This window comes from Cupressus sempervirens, chromosome 5 (assembly GCF_028749045.1).
Source record: "Cupressus sempervirens isolate cs-2001-9-10 chromosome 5, ASM2874904v1, whole genome shotgun sequence".
In the NCBI taxonomy this organism is placed as follows: Eukaryota; Viridiplantae; Streptophyta; class Pinopsida; order Cupressales; family Cupressaceae; genus Cupressus; species Cupressus sempervirens.
Genome location: NC_143122.1, coordinates 788867294 through 788888127, shown reverse-complemented (window position 1 = coordinate 788888127; position 20834 = coordinate 788867294).

Sequence of the window (20834 nt, the reverse complement as noted above, 5' to 3'; positions counted from 1 at the left end):
GAGGTAGAATAGGGGTGATACCCCTATCAAAGGCTATCTAAGAAGCATGAGGAGTGCCCTACATCAAACAAGTTGATTGACATATGTTACACATTGATGTAATGGATCTTACTTTGGGAGCCACCTAAAATAATCAAAGAGCTTGAGTTATGAATCAGTCACAAGCTAAGTGACCAAGGGAGAAACTAAAAATGTTCATATCTACATGTTAAGATGACAAGTCTTTGGAATTTTTGGCAAAGAGAGAGAAATCCTAACTACTGAGGGAGATGAAAGTAATATAGATGAAACATGAACACCTAGTAAGAGGGAGTTAATGTCAAAGGTGATACGAGAAGTGATCCAGAGTGAGTCATAAGGATGAGTTGATTGATTTTCTATTGATAAAAAATTTTGCAATCTATTTAGAAGATGAAAGTTGTTGATGGAGGGAGAGATTTCAATACAAGGAATTATTATTTTTGGTATTTTGTTGGTTATACTAATTAAGTCTAGTTAGTTTATATTTCCATAAATGAAAAAGAAGGAGATTGTTGAAAACAAATTGACAAAAGTGTGATAAATGTGTTTTAATCATTGTTTTGTCACTGATGTCAAACCTGCTACTTGATGGTAAGACAATTTCTTATATGATTTGAGTACTATCATTTGTTTGACTGATAAAGAGGAGGTAACAATAGCACCTAGAGGAAAGGTTGAGTTATAATATGGAAAAGGATTACAAGGATTAGTTAAGATAGTGATATTATAGTGCATTGATAATCTACTTAAGGTTGCAAAGGATGGATATACTAATTAAGTTTAGAAGAACAAGCTAAAAAAAGTATGTCTACCAAGCTTAACATTCTACATAGTAGGTAGCAAGATTTTTTTTTGTAAGCTGAGAAGAAAATCAGTTGGAGTAGAGCGAAGTCAATTTTAGTATAAGTTGAGTGATATAGTGTAAGTTGAGTAAAATTTAGTAGATGTCAAGCACTGATAAACTTTAGTTCATGGGAAGTCTTTTGAGAGTGGATGCTGAGAAATGTAGTATGTGTCAAGCATCAGAAGCAAGTTAATGACAAGTATCAAAATTATGAGAAGGATTAAGAATTTGATGAATTTGTGCTAATAAGTTTGATTTGTTGGATTGTGTGAACTGTTTGGAAGATAAGCTTGATGAGCTAGTGGCATTGAATTCATGATGAACCATTTTGAGGAAAATTCAAAGAGGATTGAAGAAGAAGTCTATAGAAATGGGATGAAGTGAAATGATAGGTAGATTCATTGAATCCTACCTAATCTAACCTAACCATAAAATGGATGATGGAGGATGAAGAAAAAAAGATCTTAAGTGTCTATTTATAGATATGGCTAGTTAGAAGCAAAGGTTGTCATGTGTGAGAACCTAAGGAAGACAAGGAGTCTAGGGTATTGCTTCATTCAGTGACCTAAGAGAAGAGACTACATTGGAAAGAAAAGAAAGAAGGCTTAAGGGTATGGATAATTGAAGGGTGAACATGCTATCAAAGCTAAAGTGTGTGAACGGAAATTAGAATGGAAGATTGAAATAGAGATCTGTAATCTACACATTTGTTGTAAGTTGTTATCAAATCAAGCCTTACTATTACTTTGTAATCATTATACCATTCTAGGGTAAATTCTTTGGATTATGGTTGACCTAACAGTCATTTGTAAACCCTTTAACTGGGTGACATTCCTAGTGAATTATCTAAAGTCCTCTAACAAGTCTTACTCCTAATAGGGTGATTAAAATCTTTTAACCATGTCACATTTAACAGTGTGCATTGTAACCATTAATAGGGTTGGCCTTTCATAGGGTATCACTTGAAAAGTGTGAGAATGAGTAGAATTTTGCTATTGATTTTTTCAAATTGGGTTTCTATGTTAAATCATTATGTCAAATGTGTTATTGAATCTATTGTATTTTATGCATACATTTTTGCAAAGTTGATTTGATAGTAACCTATAATTTTAAGTGATTGTATGATTTAATGGATGCATGCATGATGAAAACATTTTATGGATATGGGTTCACTAAGTTGTGAACATTTTTAATTGTACATCTAGACCTTGGATAATTGATTCACATCCCCTTTGAGTTATTCTAAAGAATTCCAAAAAATTATTTGTGCAATGTACACACCATGTTTCTATTGGTTGGATCAACAAATCCTTCGAATTGTTCAATGTAAACCTCCTCTTCGAGTATACCATTCAAAAATAATAACTTGATATCCATTTGATAAACTTTGAATCCTTTATAAGAAGAATAAGAAAAAAGAGTTCATACTCCTTCCAATCTTGCAACTAGAACAAATGTCTCTTCATAATCGATTCCTTCTTGATGTGCATATCCTTTATAGAATAATCTTTCCTTATTCCTTCTTACTTCACCATTCTCATCTAATTTATTCATGTATACCCACTTTGTTCCAATAAAATTCTTTTCCTTTGGTCTTGGTACTAGTGTCTAGGGTTTGTTCTTCTCAATGTGATTAATTTCTTCATTCATGGCTTGAATCCAGTCTTCATACTCTATAGCATCCTTCACTATTTTAGGTTCATGTATGCTTAACAAGAATGTTTTATTTATTAATATATTCCTTGCCACTGGTCCACCCTCTTTTCCTCCAATGATTTGTGTAGCAAGATGATCTCTTATGACATATTTTGATAATCTTGGCTCTTTCTTCTTTCTTCAACAATAAGTTGTTCATGAAGTTCAGTCTCAGGTTCATTATGTACTTATTTGTTAGGTGACTTTGTATTCTTATCTTGTAAATAGATCTTAGCATTAAAATGTATCTTGGCTTCTAACTATGACTCAACATCCATCTATGACTCGATAGTCATTGATTCTTATTGATTAGTATCTTTTTTTTCAGAATCATTAGCATTAGCAAACATGCCTTCATAGTAGTACATAAAGGATTTGTAATATTTGGGTTCCTTCTATTATCAATATGTCTAGTTAGATGTCTAAAGGGTTGTCATTTATGAAAACATGTATTCAACATTTTATTTATGTATTTAAAGTTATAAAATTGTCTAATTACTAGACAATTTGCAACAGTACAAAGATGGATCTGTGATGTGTACAGATGAAACACTTTAAGTTAGCTTATGTGTAGCTAAGGATAGATTTATGACAATTTCATGATGACATGCTATAGTGTGAAAACTTGTACAGACTATAATTTACCAGTTTAGATATTTAACAAAGCATGACATAGCATATTAGAGCTTTGAGTTGTACAATTTAAGTAATTATTTTGGTAAAAAAATTTACTTAGTCATGGTTAGTCAACATCCTAAATTATATGTGGGCGAACATGTGAGAGCATGAAGTCCGATAGAGCATAGTTTTTTAATTAGCAAGGTATATATGAAGATCTTATCTTACACAGAGAAGTGTGTTATTGTATGATAAGTGTAAGTAACAAGAGGTGATTCAAACTATTGTGAAGATAGTATATGTGATGTATGAGCTCTATTTGCTACAAAATCTAAAGTACAATTAGAGAAAGTGTGAGATACAATATTAAGAAAGTATTATATATATATATATATATATATATATATATATATATATATATATATAATTGTGAAGGAACTTAATTGTATAAAGTACATGTTAGGGTAGTTGGCTCTTGTTGCATACATTACATTTGATCTACCAACTCCTAGCAGGGTTCAAGCAACTCTTAACAAGGTTGAGTCTTTTAATAGGGCTTATTCCTCTAACAAGGACTTGAGACACTATATGTACTTTATAGACTCCTAATAGGGTCATTATCCTTAACAAGGTTCTTCTATTTAGTGGATCATAATTGATCAATTGTATATTGTCTTTGATGTTACAAAAAATGTCATATCTTTACTAGTTAGTGTATGTTGAGCTCACTTGAGCAATAAAGATAGTTCTTGTGTTTTTCAAGAATTTCAGTATTTTCCAAGTTCAAAGACAATGTCTACTGAGTTCACTCGGGCATCGAAGAGAAGTTAGCAAAAGTTGAGTGTTAACCAAGCTCACTCAGTTAAAAAAGGAAAGTTGGATGGAATCAGTGCTAACTGAGCTCACTCGGTTACCAAAGGAAGTCTGAAAAGATGCGATGTTAACCAAGTTCACTTGGTTAAAATAGGAAAATCATTTATGAGTTAGTGTCTATCAAGTAGGATCGACTAACAAAGAATTTTCTTGTTTTGGCATATTGAGTTCAATGGGTTTGTTTTTTGGCTCTAGCCAACCGAGGAGATGAATATTAATTATTTTAAGGTGTATTCAAGTTGACTTGACAATGTATTTGATATAAGTATAAGGTCAAGTTGAGAATTGAATGTGTGTGAGAATGTGTGGAAGATAAAACAATTCTTAGAGGAAGTGAATTGGAAGGATAAGCAGAATATCCTTGAGGAGCTACAAAGATACAATTGATCAAGAAGGATTAAGTACTGAAGCTAGAATTGATATATGAAATCAGCAAATATAGTTTGCATCAGCAATCAGATCATATAATTGTTACTCTCTAACCATTGTAGCAATGTATCAAATCTCCTAATAGAGTTGGCTAGATAACTATTTGTAAATCCTCCAACAAGGTGGCATTTCTAGATTGAATTGTCTAAAAACCTCTAACAAGGCCACTCCTAAAAAGGTAATTAAATCCTCTAATAGAATCACACCTAACAATGTGATTTGTAACCTTTAACATGGTTGGCTCCTAATAGGGCTCACCTTAAAAGAGTGGAAAAAAATAACTAGTTGTAATTATTGGTTTTTCTCAAATTGGGTTTCCATATTAAATCTTGGTGTCACTTGTGTTCATGTTATTTCTTTCATGTGTATGAAAGTAAGTTAATTTAGAATAATCAAAGATAATATCTTAAGATCTAGATGTTTTTTATTTTCTGAGTAACAGTTGATATTATAGTATTTTCTGAGCTACAACATATTGTTAGTGTTAATTGAGTGCCTAAGTGTTTACCGAGTAATAGTAGTTTTAATAGAGTTTATGTTTTATATTGACATCTAAGAGATCTAGGATTTATTTTTATAGTAACTGAATCACCCCTCCACTCTCAATTACTCCTCTTATATTTCCAAAAATTGGTATCAAAGCTTTTGGTGCTTGTAGAGAAGGTTTCAAAGACCTAAGCTAAAGATCAGGATATCTTACATAAGAAAGATTCCAAAGTTGAACAAAGATAACTTTGAGGCATGACAAGAACTTATGAAGCTACATTTGGTAACCATTAATGATTCAGGTCTGAAATATTTTTATTCCTAGTATAAAGTACTAGTTGGAACCTTGACTATGGAGGAGATTGTTGAAAAGAAGAATCATAACATTATGATGATTGTTATTGCATCAACTCTAAACTATCTTGAGTTTGATGAGGTCAAAGGGTGTGCTACTACTCATGAGATGTGGACCAAACTAAAGGATATCTATGGAGGTGATGATAATGTGAAAAGAGCCAAGCCAAAAAGTTTGAGAGGTTAGTTTGATCAAATGAAGATGAGAGAGGGTAAAAAAATTGCAAAATATGTTGAAAGAATCAAAGTTAGTGTTAGTGAAATCCAAGCCTCTAGAGGGAAAATTGATGATGTCATAGTGGTAAGCAAGGTATTAAAAACCCTTCTTCCTATTTATGTAATCAAAGTGTCTCCTATTCAAGACATGAAATGTGATCCAAATAATATGAAAACCTCAGATACTTTAGTGGGAAGATTGACAATATTTGAGCTAGATAACTATGATAATTATGTTCCTAGTTCTAGCAATCTCGAATATGCATTTCAAGCCAAGTTGTCACTCAAGAAGAAAGCTACAAAGTCAAAAGGAAAACAATCTGAAAGTGAAGAGGAAGATAGTTCTAATAGTGATCTTGAAGCCATTGAATCTCTACTTGTAAGAATATATCCCAAAGGAAAAATAAAGTACAAAGGTAAAATTCATTTAATTTGCTTTTGTTGTGAAAAAGTTGGTCACATTGCTGCAAGGTGTCCAAAAAGAGAAGAAAAAGATGAAAATAAGAACAAAAAGTTCAAAGGAAAGAAGGATTTCAAAAGATACAAGGACTACAAGGATAATGATAAGAAGTATTTTTCTATGGCTAAAGACTCAGATAGTAGTGATGATGATGAAACAATCTATATTGTTGTAAAAGATGAATCTGATGAAGAAGAAGATAAAATGGAACTCATCTCTCATGTTAGAACAAAATTATACATGGATTATTGATAGTGGTTGTTCTCGTCATATGATTGGTGATAAAACAAATTTTGAACATATGGAATACTATGAGGGTGGAAGTGTAAGATTTGGAAACAATGAACCATGTTGCATAAAGGGAAAAGGTTGTGTCTCACTAACAAATAAACTTAGATGTGATAATGTTTATTGGTTTGAAGGACTAAAGTATAATATACTGAGTGTGGCAAAATTTAATAACATTGGATTCAAGGTAGAATTCATGAATGGGAAAGCCAATATTCTAGATGGAAAAAGAAATCTAGTTGGATCTGGTTACCAAATAAAAGGTAACCTATTCTACCTAGAGTTTAGTGAAAGTTCATGTTTTATTGCTCAACTAGAAGAAAGTTGGTTATGGCATAAAAGGTTATGCCATGTGAACTTTGATAACTTGATCAAGATAAGAAAAAAAAAGAGTGAGAGGTATTTCTAGTTTAAGAAAACATGATATGGGTATATGTAAAAAATGTCAAATTGGTAAGATGGGAAAGATAAGTTGCAAAAGCAAGAAATATCATTTTGAAGAAGCCTTGGAGCTGGTTCATACAAACCTTTGTGGGCCTATTCGAATTTAATGTTATAGTGGAGATAAGTACTTTATTTTAGTTGTGGATGATTATTCTAGAATGACAACAATGTATCTAAAAGATAAGTTTGAAGCTTTTCAAACATTTAAGTGGTATCTAGCTAGATTAGAAAAGGAAACATGACATAAGCTAAAGTGTTTGAGGTTAGATAGGGGAGGTGAATTTATTTATAATGAATTCAATGACTTCTGTGTTGAAAAAGGAATCAAAAAACAAGTATCATACCCTAGTATACCATAATAGAATTGCATAGCAAAAAGAAGGAACATATTAATCATGGATTGTTCACAAACCTTGATGATAAAAAAGAATGTTGAGATCAAATATTGGAAGGAATAAATCAATATAACAATTCATACCATAAATAGAGTACATCTGAAGAAAGACTCAAATCAAACTCCTTATGAACTATGATATGGCTACAAACCTAATGTAAATTGCTTTAAATTATTTGGTAGCAAATGTTATATCTTGAAGGAGACTAGGAAAGGTAAATTTGATGTTGAGAGTAATGAAGACATATTCCTAGGATACTCCAATAGAAGTGCACATGTGAAGATTGATGAGTTTGCATAAAAGAGTGAAGAAGAGAGCAGCAAAGAACTTGAGGACTATAGAAAGCTTATCTACTTTTAACCTAATACATTGTGAAATCCAATTGGAAGTTAGAAGAATTCACCTCCTGAGTCCCCAAAATCTCTAGAAGAACTCAAGTTTTAGCTAGTGCAACCTAAGTCATGGTCTAAAAGACCTAGGTCATAGTAAAAATTTACCAAGTTATAGCCAATGCAACTTGAGTCTGAATCTAAAGGATCCAAGTTACAGATAGTTGGGCTTGAGCATGGTGCAAAAGATCATGGTGAGGCAAGTGGAAAAAATTCTAAATCCAAAGTACCTATGTTAGCAAGATATGTAATAAGGCACCATGCACTTGAGTAAATCAATAGAGAGGAGCTAGATCATACAATTACAAGGAACAAATTGAAAAGTACATTTTTGCTTACTGAATTTGAACCCAAATTAGTTTAAAATGATTTGGATAATGAAAGCTAGATTGAAGAAATGAATGAGGAGATATAATAGATAGAAAGGAATAGGACCTAGACTCTTGTTTCTAGACCCAAGGATAAAAATGTAATTGGCACAAAGTGGGTTTTTAGAAATAAGCTGAATGAAGATGGAGAAGTTTCAAGAACGAAAGAAAGGCTAGTATAAAAAGGTTATTCTCAAGAGGAAGGTATTTATTATTGTGAAACTTATTCATCTATTAAAATATTAGAAGGTATTAGGACCTTGCTTACATTGCATATAAAGGATTTAAAGTATATCAAATAAATGTGAAATCTACATTCTTGAATGGAATTCTAGAAGAAGAGGTTTGCATAGAACAAGTTGAAGGTTTTGTAGATCCTAGAAAAAAGGATATGGTTTGTAAACTACACAAAGCATTGTATGGTCTCTAATAAGCTCCCAAAGCTTGGTATGAAAGACTTCATAATTATTTGATGAAGATTGGTTTTCAAAGGACAAATGATAACAATAGCCTATACATTAAAGATGGAGAAGACAAGAAGGTTGTGTTGGAAAATTTTTTTGTGGATGATACATTGTTTAATGGAAATGATGATTTGTGCAAAGATTTTTAGAGGAAATAAAGTAAGAAATTTGAGATGTCAATGTTTGGAGAAATCAAATTCTTTGTTGGCTTGAAGATTCAATAGAAGAAAGATGGTATCTAGATTACTCAATCTAAGTATATCAAGGAGATACTGAAGAAATTTGGAATGGAGGATTCAAGACCTGTTGGAAAACTTATGTCTCCTAGACATAAGATTACCAAAAATGACAATTCCAAGGAGGTAGATCCAACCACATACATATCAATGATTGAAAAAATATAGTATGCAGTACATACTAGGCTTGATATTATTCTTGCAATTGGTATGGTGGCAAGATTTTTAGCTAATCCTAAAGAAAATCATATGATGACAATCAAGAGAATCATGAGGTATCTGAAAGGTACTAAAGATTATAGATTATGATACAAGAAAGGAGGCAATTTGGATTTGAAAGCCTTCCCTAATGCATATTGGGTAGGAATTATTGATGATAGGAAGAACACTAGTGGTGGAACATTCTCTCTTGGTAAAAGACTAGTGTCTTAGAAAAATAAGAAGCAGAATTGCATTTCTCAATCTACAATATAGGCAGAGTATGTTGTAGTAGTAGTTAATTGTTCCACTATTGGTTGGTTCAAGAAACTGTTGGCAGATATGAAGGTAGAATTCAAGGATCTACTAGTTATCTTTGTTGGAAATGATTGAAATGATCATAAGAAAAGTTGCTGGAATAATATAAGGAACTGGTAAAGAATGTCCTCAATCATTGTTTTGTCATTGATGTCAAACTTGCTACTTATAGGACTGACAATTTCTTTAGTGATCCAAATACTATCAATTAGTTGATTGTCAAGGAGGAGGCAATCAATAAGATGTAACTAGAACACCTAGAGAGAGGATGAAGTTATGATGTTGTAATAAAGTACAAGGATCGGCTAAGCCATTGATGAAAAAGTGTATTTGATGACATACTATAGGATACAAAGAATGGGCACACTAGAACATATCAAAGATTTAAGGTTTTAGCTAAGTCTTTTGTAAAGCTCAACTAAGTTCATTAGAGAGAAGGAGTCGAGCAAGCTAATAGAAGTCGAGCAAATTCCTAGTTAATGCCAAGTAAACTTTAGATACTGAGCAAGTTTAGATGTCGAGTAAACTTCAGATGTCGAGTACACTTTAGATGCCGAGTACACTTCAAATGCCGAGTAACATAGAGTTTATCAAGTGTCAAGCAGAACCAAGTGCCGAGTAGAACCAAATGCCGAGCAGGTATAGGTGTTGAGTAACACAAAGGTGTTGAGCACCAGTAACTCAATAATGCCGAGTTGCTGCATTATTTTGAAAATTGAAGATTCACTAGATCTAAGCCAAAAAGGTTGTTATCTAGAAATTTGTGAATTAAAAGGAAGATAAGAATGATGAGCTGGTGGTACAGAACACCATGTAGAACTTTTTTAAGGATACAACTGGCGAAGTTTCTAGAAGAGAACAAGATATGGGGTAGATACATTGTATCCTACCTAATCCATTTTGAAACCCTAAAATTAGAGAGGGAGAATTGAGTGGCAAAGGCAAATCAAATTTCTATTTAAGAAGACATAAGTTAATGAAAAGAGAGAGAGAGAGAGGGAAGTGGTCAAGCATAAAAGCATGAAGTACTGAAAAAGGTGCTAAGGAGAAGAAAGCACAGGAACTTTTTTTGGACAGATGACCACAAGGATGATGCATTAGCAGAATGAGTAAGAAGACTCAAAGAGATGAAGCTTGAGAGGAAGACAAGTAGACATAGATGGAGTGATTGAAGCCAAGCATAAGGATTGAACTGAAGGTGTGATTTGAAATCTGTAAAGTATGTTGTAAGTTATATAAGATCAAAAGACCATTATCATTACATTCTAACAATTGTAATAGTAAGTTTAAATCCTATGGACTTAGGTTGGTTTAATAGCCATAAGATAAATCCTTTAACAGGGTGACATTCTAAGTGAATGTTCTAAAGACCTTTAACCAGGCCCATTCCTAACAGTTTGGTGAAATCCTCTAACAATGTCACATTTAACAGTGTGTTGTAAGCCTTTAACAGGGCAGGCTTTTAACAGAGCATCACTTCAGAAGAGTGAGAATCAAGTAACATGTTACTAGTGGTTTTTTCCAAATTGGGTTTCCACGTAAATCATTGTGTCAAGTGTTGATTATGGATGTTTTATCTTTGCATATTGATTTACTGTAACTTGCTTATATGATTGATTTAAGTTTGGATGGATGAAAAGTGTATGGATTCATTAAAAGTAGTAAAAAGGTATTAATAGGGCATTTGGAACTTGGATAACTGATTCACCACCCCCCCCCCCCCCCCCCACCACCCATCTCAGTTATTCTAAAGAATTCTAACAATCTTCTATGATAACACAAGTGAAATTAATATATCAAAGAATCCTATGATGCATACCAAGACCAAGAACATTACAATAAAATATCATTTTCTGATAGAATTGGTGCAAGACAAAGATGTGAGATTGGAATATGTGAATACTAAAGAAAAAATTGTAGAGATATTCACTAAGCCATTAGCTAAGGATGCATTTTTGTATCTAAGAGGTAAGTTAGGGGTTATTCCCCTATCTAAAGCTCACTAAATGAAGTGGAGTGATGCATCAACTAGAGCATGTTATAGATTTGTCAAGTTGATGTAGTATTAAAAGAGAAGATTGCATATGAATTAGCATATGATGTACATTGATATTCACTAAATATTGTCTTTGGCATAAGATGTCAAAGAGGGAGAGTTTGTTGTCATATCATAGAAATTTTCTAAAGAGGGAGAGTTTACTGTCATAGTCATATAACATAAATTTTGATTGAAGATGTTAAAGAGGAACTTGGTCTGATATCAAAGAGAGAAAGTTTTCTATCAGAAGAAGATTTTGAAGATATAGTAAGAGTTTTTTGACAGAGGGAGAAACTGTAATCAAGGGAAGAAATTGAAGTCAGAGGGAGTTCACACTGATACTAGGAGTTTTCATGGATGAGAATCAAAATGAAAATAAGGATATTTTCCTTACTTTATTTTTCTATGAAATTTCATTGTATAATGACATCTTGTATTGTCATCAATACCAAATAGGGAGATTGTTGAAAATAATTGACCAATTGTATATTATATTTGATGTTACATAAAATATCATATCTTTACCAATCAGTGTATGCCAAGCTCACTCGGGCAATGAAGATAGTTTCCTATGTCTATCAAGAATTCTAGTGTTTTCCAAGTTTAGAAGGTAGTGTCTACTAAGTTTAGTCAGGCATCAAAGAGAAGTTAGCAGAAGTTGAGTGTTAAGTAAGCTCACTTGGTTAATAAAGGAATTTTGAATAGAACCAGTGCTAACCAAGATCACTTAGTTACATAAGGAAGTTTGTGAAAATTTAGTGTTAATCAAGTTCACTTGGTTAACATAAGAAAATCATTTTTAAGTTAGTGTCTACCGAGTAGTGATGACTAACAAAGGATTTTATTATTTTGGCATATTGAGTTTAATGGATTTGTTTGTTGGTTCTAGCCAATTGAGGAGATGAATATTAATTATTCTAAGGTGTATTCAAGCTGACTTGACAATGTATTTGTTATAAGTATACGTTGAATTTGAGGATTCAATGTGTGTCAAAATGTGCAGAAGATATGAATATGCTTAGAGGAAGAAAATTGGAAGGATAAGTAGAATATCCTTGAAGAGTTGCAAAGATACATTCGATCAAGAAGGATAAAGTACTGAGATCTAAAATCAAAAAAGATAAGTTTGTATCAACAATTAGTTCATATCATTGTTACTCTATAATCATTATATTAGTGTATCAAATCTCCTAACAAAGTTTTCTTAACAACTATTTGTAAATCCTCTAACAAGGTGGCATTTCTAGATTGAAGTGTTAGAAGACCTCTAAAAAGGCCACTCCTAATAGGGTGATTAAATCCTCTAACATGATCACACCTAACAATGTGTTTTGTAACCTTTAATAGGGTTGGCTCTTAACAAGGCTTACTTTAGAAGAGTCAAAAATAATTTGGTGCAATTGGTAGTTTTCCCAAAGTGTGTTTCCATGTTAAATCAGAAAAGATAAGTTTGTATCAACAATTAGATCATATCATTGTTACTCTCTAATCATTATATTAGTGTATCAAATCTCCTAAAAAAAAATTCTTAACAACTATTTGTAAATCCTCTAACAAGGTGGCATTTCTAGATTGAAGTGTCTAAAGACCTCTAAAAAGACCACTCCTAATAGGGTGATTAAATCCTCTAACATGATCACACCTAACAATGTGTTTTGTAACCTTTAATAGGGTTGGCTCTTAACAAGGCGAACTTTAGAAGAGTGAAAAATAATTTGGTGCAATTGGTGGTTTTTCCAAAGCGTGTTTCCATATTAAATCTTGTTGTCACTTGTGTTCATGCTATTTCTTTCATGTGTATGCAACTAAATTAATTAAGGTTAATCACAAATAATATCTTAAAGATATACACATTTAGTATTTGTTGAGTAATAGTTGATATTATAGTATTTTCCGAGTTACAACATATTTTGTGTTAATTGAGTGTCCATGTGTTAATTGAGTAACAATAGTTTCAACAGAGTTTATGTTTTGTATTGACATGTAAGGGATCTAGGATTTATTTTTTTAGTAATTTATTCACCCCTCCCCTCTTAGTTACTCCTCTTATATTTCCAACATCATCCCTACTAAGGTTTTCACTTGGCTAGAGTTTCCCTAGTTAACAAATAATGTTGTTATGAGTTCTCTTTGTGTATGGTTTTATTTACTGTTCAACATTGTTGGTTTACTTATATGCAAGTTATAAAGAAATTGACAATATTTAGTAGTGGGAAAAAGTTTATAGAATACTGATTCACCCCCTTTCTCAGTATTATCTATTTATAATAATTAGTATCATAGCATAGTTACTTTGAAGAGGCTTAACAATTTGTGTAAAGATCCCTATGAAAATGGAATAGTTGAAAAGAAACCTAGAAGAAGATCTTGAGTAGATAGACCTTCTTATTAAAGGAAGAGATAACCTAAAAGAGAGGTATGAAGATGCAAAAGTCTACATTGGTAAACTTAAAGATAAGATTGATGATCAAGAATCTAGAAAGGAATCAAATGAATATAATAGTGACAATTTTTTTGTAGAAATCATCAAAAAAGAAAATGAGATCTTGAAACATTACTTGAAAATCATTGAACTTAAGCTAAGTCTTAAGAAAGATGATAGTAAAAGTGAATCAAATTTGAAAGTTGAGAATTAGATCCCAGTTGATTCAAGTAACATGTGAATTATATTCTATCAAAATAGAGCATGCAAAACTAGAAAAGTACAATATCATTGTGAAAGGAGAATTAACACAAGCTAAGAAGTAGATAGAGAAAATTTATTCTAGTAGTGAGAAGATTGATGAACATATGCTTCACTAGAGACCTTCTTATGATAAGATAGGACTTGGATACCTTATTGAAAAATCAGCTAAGAAAACTAAAGTTAGAAAATAGCCAAATCTAGTTGTTGAGATCCCTAAGCCTTAAAAGTGTGAACAAAGTAAGATTGATATATATATATATATATATATATATATATATATATATATATATATATATATATATATATATATATATATATATATATATATATATATATATATATATATATATATATATATATATATATATATATATATATATATATATATATATATATATATATATATATATATATATATATATAGAAGTATATAAAGAAGTTGATTTGTCTAAGAACTGTGTTGAACCTAAGATAACAGAGAAATTTGATGATGTAGAAATTGAGAAAACCAACTTCACAGTTCACCAAGAACACTTGCATGCAAAAAAATTGTGAATGAAACCCTAAAGCCTAAAAAATCTAGGTTACACATTAATAATTAATAAAAGAATTAAGTATTAATGCACCTAAGAGAAAGCTTAAGCACTAAAGAGTAATAACTTAACTAATTAAATCAATATGATTTAAGTAGTACGAAAACAAAATATTACTCTAATAGATGAACCTAAGAAAGATGAATCATCTAATGAAGTTAAACATGAATTTAAAGCCAATTATTTCATATGTAATGAAATTGGAAATATGAAGAGAGATTGTATAAGTCAATCTTTTAGAGCCATTACTAATTTCTATTGTTATAATTGGCATGGTTATGTGGTGCAAGCACACCTAGGAAACCTTCATTGTTTGAAAGATTGTTGGCTTGTACTTGAATCTAACCAAGTCAAGATCATAGGTTACTTTCTTAGACCTTAGAAGGTCATTTGCATTGTTGGCTAGGTGAGTTAGTTATTAGTACTAAGGTCACACAAATAACCATTGTTAGTTGTTATTTCAAATACTTAGTGTGTAGAAGAAATATTGAGTTCAGGTCTTTAAATGTGTCCTAAAACATAGAATAGGTGGAAAAGGCATCTTAAATTCATTTATGTGATTTTTGTATCAAGCTAGAGGGGTTAGAGGTACTAGAAACAAGGATTATGGCATAAATGCAAAGATGCCAACTGTTGTCAAAAAGTTGTCATGCAACTTTTGTAATTTATTGCAAATGTTGCATGCAATTGGTTACCTTGGATTCCCTAAGTATGAGGAGTGTATAATCCATTAAGATGGCCTAAAAAATAGGGGAAAGAAATCTATTACTCACTAAAGGATTAATCTCAAGTTGGGAGGTTCAATTGTAAGAAGTTTTTGTAAAAACAATAGTGACTGTGACTGTGATCAGTGTGTAGATTGAGAATTTTCATCATGTGTGATGCCATATGGATTGAAGGAGTAAAAATTGAATTGGATTCATGTAATAGGATTAAATTCAGGTGTTTTTCATTATTTTTACTTTGAGTGTAGAGATAGTTTAGCTACCTTTGTAAATTGTTTTGCATATAGCATATTTATTGGATCTGTGCTAACTAGTTTGTAAAGAAATGGCTCCCCCATGAAATATAGCCATGGGAAATACCTAAGGGTAGATGGAAAAGTTAGGGTAGTAATTAGTGTAAAAATTTCTAGTATTAGGATTTTTGGAAGTTTTAGAAACTATTTTTAAACTCTAGCCCTAGGCGAGCTAGGAATGCTTGGTTAGAGGTTTGACAGTGCTAAAAAAATGATTAAGTGTAGGGAATGGAAATTTTATATAGAAAAAGTATAGTTCTAGGAAGGGGATAGCCATATCTTGATATATCCTAGAAATTTAGGTCTTATCAATCTATTTAGGTAAGTTTCCAAAAAAATTTGTAGACTAGTCCTAAGAAGTAGGTCTTTTAGTCCTATTTGACCTACATAATAGGAATCACCTATACAGACAACTTAGGGGTTCAAGACCTAAAAAATAGTTTAGTAAATCCAAAAGGTTTCTTGAATCTATAATTTTAGATTTTTTTTTCAATAAAGAGGAATTAGTCAATTCGAAGTGCTAATTGGAACTAGGCCTAATTAGGCTTCTAAGGACAAAAACTTGAAATCATTAAGGAAGAGGTCTAAAGATCTTTCCAAATGGACACAAATGGAATAAAATAGAGTGATCTCATGTTTATGGATGACCCTTCCATGAAGGATCTTTAGAGCTCTCTAAGTGTGTGAAGAGTACTAAACTAGTGCCTCAGTCTTCTAAGGGTTAGCGCAAAGGATCAAACTCTTGGAAATGAGTTTGGATTGGTGTTATTTAATTAGCTAAGCCAATCAGGGACCTAGGTGGACTAGGTTCCTAGAAGAGATAAGTTAGTGCAAGCTTCCCTTCAAACACTCACACCATATTGGTAACAAAGCCTGAGTTGATCAGACTTGTGGTGGATGTTACACCCTATGGAATTAGTAGGAGGTAATACACCAAGTGGAATAGTATAAGACACAACCATGGTGAATAACATTGAGTTAGCCAAGAATTTTTGATGAAAAATAAGGATATAACAAGTCACTAATGGAAAGAATAGCTCAAATGGAGCAACTCTTGGGTTAAGTGCAAGACAAAGTTGATAGGGTCAAAGAGAAGATTGACCTAAAGGAAGCAAAAGAAGAAAGGGAGAAGGAACTAGAGTTGGAAGAAGAAGAACCAACCCCTAAACCTATTCTTCATGAAGAGCCATTCTTAAAGGCATTAAAGGCATTGAGTGGCAAAGCTCTAGAAGGAGTACCACTATTTAGTGGACAAATGGATCCAAATTCAGTCATGGACTAGATTGACACCATTGAGAACCATTTTGAATGTGATGGTATCCCTGAGGCACAAAAATTTGTGGTGGAAAATTCTAGATTAAGAGGTTCAACTCTTAATTGGTGGAAGTTTGTGCAAACTAAAAGAGAGAAGGATGGGAAAGGTCCCATAGTAACCAAGAAGGGCATGGTAACCAAGGTGAAGCATACATACCTTCCTAATGACTATGAAGTTTAGCTTCATAGGAGGAGACAAAATATTAGACAAAAATATTTGGATGTCCAAACATATAATGAGGAATTTCAAAAATTGTGTTTGATATCCAAGGTAGTGGAAGAGGAAATAATTAAGCTTGCAAGGTACTTGAATGGCCTCAAATAGTCTATTCAAGAAGAGATCAGCCTAGTAAATTTCAAAACCATTAGGTAATGTTATCAAATGGCCTTGAAGATTGAAGAGAAAAGAAAGAGGAAGCAAGAAACCTCTAAAGGAAAAGCTAAGAGCAAGGATAATAGAGGTCAAAGAGGTGGATATGGTGGAAAAAGTTTAGATTAAATAGATCAAGGTGAGGTAAAATTCACTAAGTAGCAAGAAAGAAGCTCAAGTATAGGTGGTAGAGGAAGACACTCTAACTTTAGAGGAAGAAGTGGTGGAAAAGGAGGAAGAGGCAACTACTTTGCTAATATGAAGTGCTACCATTGTAATAAAATGGGCCACCCTACTTAGAGATGCCTAAAGAAAGGTGTTTCATCACAAGGAGATGAAAAGAGGACAAACTTAGTTCAAGATGAGTGTAATACAATAGATAAGCATGTTGAAGTACCATTGAATCTAGAAGAAGGAGAGAATATCATGATGAGGAGAAGTTTGATAAAAGAGCCAGTGAAGGAGGAGCCAAGCCAAAGAAGATCTTTATTTAGGATAAAGTGTAGAATGATGGGTAAAGTGTTTAGAGTTATCATTGACTTAGGGTCTACTAACAACATAGTGTAAGAGGAAGTAGCCATCAAGCTAAAAATAACAAGGATACCCCACATTAATCCTTATAAGTTCACATGGCTAAACAAAGGCTAACATGTGTTAGTAAATGAGAAAGCATGAGGGGAGTTCTCAATTGGAAGGTACAAAGATAATGTTTTATGTGATGTGTTACCTATGGATGCATGTCATTTTCTCCTAGGTGGACCATGGCAGTTTGATCACCAAGCTATCCATGATGGAGAAAATAACTCCTATACCTTTAAGAAGGACAATGTAACTTTCAAGATACAATCATTGTTGGAAGAGGCTAAAGCAAAGACAACTAGTCCAAAAGTAGTCATGGTGAGTGAAAAGGAGTTCTTACAAACCATGGAAGAAAGTGAAGATGTAGGTTTTGCATTAGTGTTGAGACTAAAGGAGGGAAATGAAGATAAGGAGACTAAGATGGTAGAGTTACCTAAGGAGATACAAGGAATTTTGCAAGCTTACCAAGGTTTTGTAAGTGATCAACCTTACCCCCTAAAAAAGCTATAAGCCATAGGATAAACCTTATCCTAGGAGCTACCCTACCTAACAAGCAGCCTACAAGATGACCCCTCTACAAAATGAGGAAATTAAAAGGTACATACAAGAAATCCTAAACCAAGGCCTAATTAGGAAGAGTATTAGTCCATGTACCATACCTATTGTACTTGCACCAAAGAAAGGAGGAACATGGAGGCTTTATACAAATTCAAGAGCCATAAATAGGATAACCATTAGGTATAGGTTCCCTATTCTTAGGATTGAAGACCTAATGGACTATCTAAGTGAAGAAAAGTACTATAGAAAGATAGAATTGAAGAGTGGTTACCACAAAATAAGGTACATGAAGGAGATGAGTGGAAAAAAAACCTTCAAGAACAATGAAGGTCTGTATGAATGGCTTGTCATGCCATTTGAATTATCAAATACCCCCTCCATATTCATGAGACTCGTGAATGAAGTTCTCAAGGACTACATAGGAAAGTTTTTAGTTGTATATCTAGATGATATACTAATCTATAGCAAGACAAGGAGTGAACACCTAGAACAACTTGACATTATTTTCAAGAAGTTACATGAGGAGAAGTTGATGATCAACTTGGAGAAGTGTAAGTTCATCAAAATAGAGCTAGTGTACCTTGGGTTTGTTCTACAACATGGTCAACTGAAAATGGATACAAGAAAAGTTGAAGCTATCATTAATTGGCCTACTCCAAAGTCAGTAATAGAGGTAATAAATTTTCATGGTCGTGCACAATACTATAGGAAATTCATAAAATAGTTTAGTGTAATTTATGCTCCTATGTTAGATACTATCAAGGGAGGAATGAAAATAAGTTTTGTATGGAAAGATCATGCTAACAAGAGCTTTGAGTTACTCAAGGATAAGAGAGATACTCAACCTATTTTAGTGTTGCCAAGCTTTGAAAAGATTTTCACCATTGAGCGTGATGCTAGAAATGTAGCAATTGGGGCTATTTTAAGCCAAGAGGAAAACTAGTAGTTTTTCATTCTAACAAGTTGAGTGAAGCCAAGAGGAAATACTCATCCTATGACCTAGAAATGTATGCATTGGTCCAATTTCTAAGAAATTCAAGGTATTATTTTCTTCCCAAGAAATTCATTATGTATTCAGACAACCAAGCACTTAGTTTCTTGAATTCACACAAAAAGTTAAGTCACAAGAACATGAAGTGGGTTGAATACCCACAAGCATATACCTTCAATATCAAGCACAACAAGGGTGTTCTAAACAAGGTGGTAGATGCATTGTCTAGAAGGGGACTCACACTCCAAGAAATTTAGTTGAAGAGCATGGGGATAGATCATTTCAAGGATCTATATGTAGATGATGAGGACTTTGCTGACATATATAATGTATGTACTAAATACAAGAATCATTTTAATGGTAGGTATGTTGAACATACTTTGAAAAGTGATCTTTTGTTTAAAGGGAATCAGTTGTGTGTTCCTAGAGGTTCTATTCAAGAGAATTTGATACAAGAAAAGCATAATGGAGATTTGAGTGGTCATGTTGGGATCACTAAGACTCAATACCTTGTTTCAAGGTTTTACTATTAGCCTAGAGTGAATCTTGATGTTAGTAGGTATGTGGAAAGTTGTGTCATATGTTAGAAAGCTAAGGGAACTTCTACAAATACTAGTCTTTACCAACCACTACCAATCCCTACTAGGCCATGGGAATGTTTAAGCATGAATTTTGTAGTTGGGTTGCCCAAGACAAGAGGAGGCATATATAGTGTGTATGCGATTGTAGATAGGTTTATAAAAATGGCTTACTTTGTACCATGCAAGACCACTAGTGATGCCACTCACATAGCCTCCCTATTCTTGAAAGAGATTGTGAGAATCCATGAGTTGCCTATCAACATTGTGTTAGATAGGGACACTAAGTTTATGAGTCATTTCTAGAAGACTCTTTGGAAAAGATTGGGCACCAAATTATCCTTTGGATCAGCTTACCACCCCTAAACTAATGGTAAAACTAAGGTTGCTAATAGGATCATTAGGAACCTTCTAAGATGCTTGACAAAGGAGTATAGAGAATAGTGAGATCAACTGATTGGACAAGCTAAATATGCCTACAATGAAACCATAAATAGAACTAAAGGGAAGAGTCCACTTGTGTTAGTTTATGGACTACATCTTAGGGGTGTATATGAACTAATCTATTTGAAAGATGGAGTGAAGGCAAGTGGGTATGCTGATGATTTTGCATATGCCATGAAAGAAGTTCATGAGATAGTAAGGAAAACATCGATAGAGACCACCATGAAACATAAAGAAAAGGCAGATGAAAGTAGTAGGGGAGTTGAGTTCAATGTTGGTGACTTAGTCATGGTGCATTTTAACAAGAAGAGATTGAAGAAGGGAGTCCCTTACAAGCTGTAGATTAAGAGAGTAGGACCCTATCCTATATTGGCTAGGTATGGTGACAATGCATTCAAGGTTGAACTACTAGAAGATAGTATACTATCACCAATCTTCAACATTAAAGACATAGTCCATTATATGGGACCAGTGTAAGAATTGGATAAGACTCTTCATGAAGTGGTAAGAGATGTAGGGAATCTCCAATTACCTACTGCTATAGCTACAAGACAAGACAACATACTAGA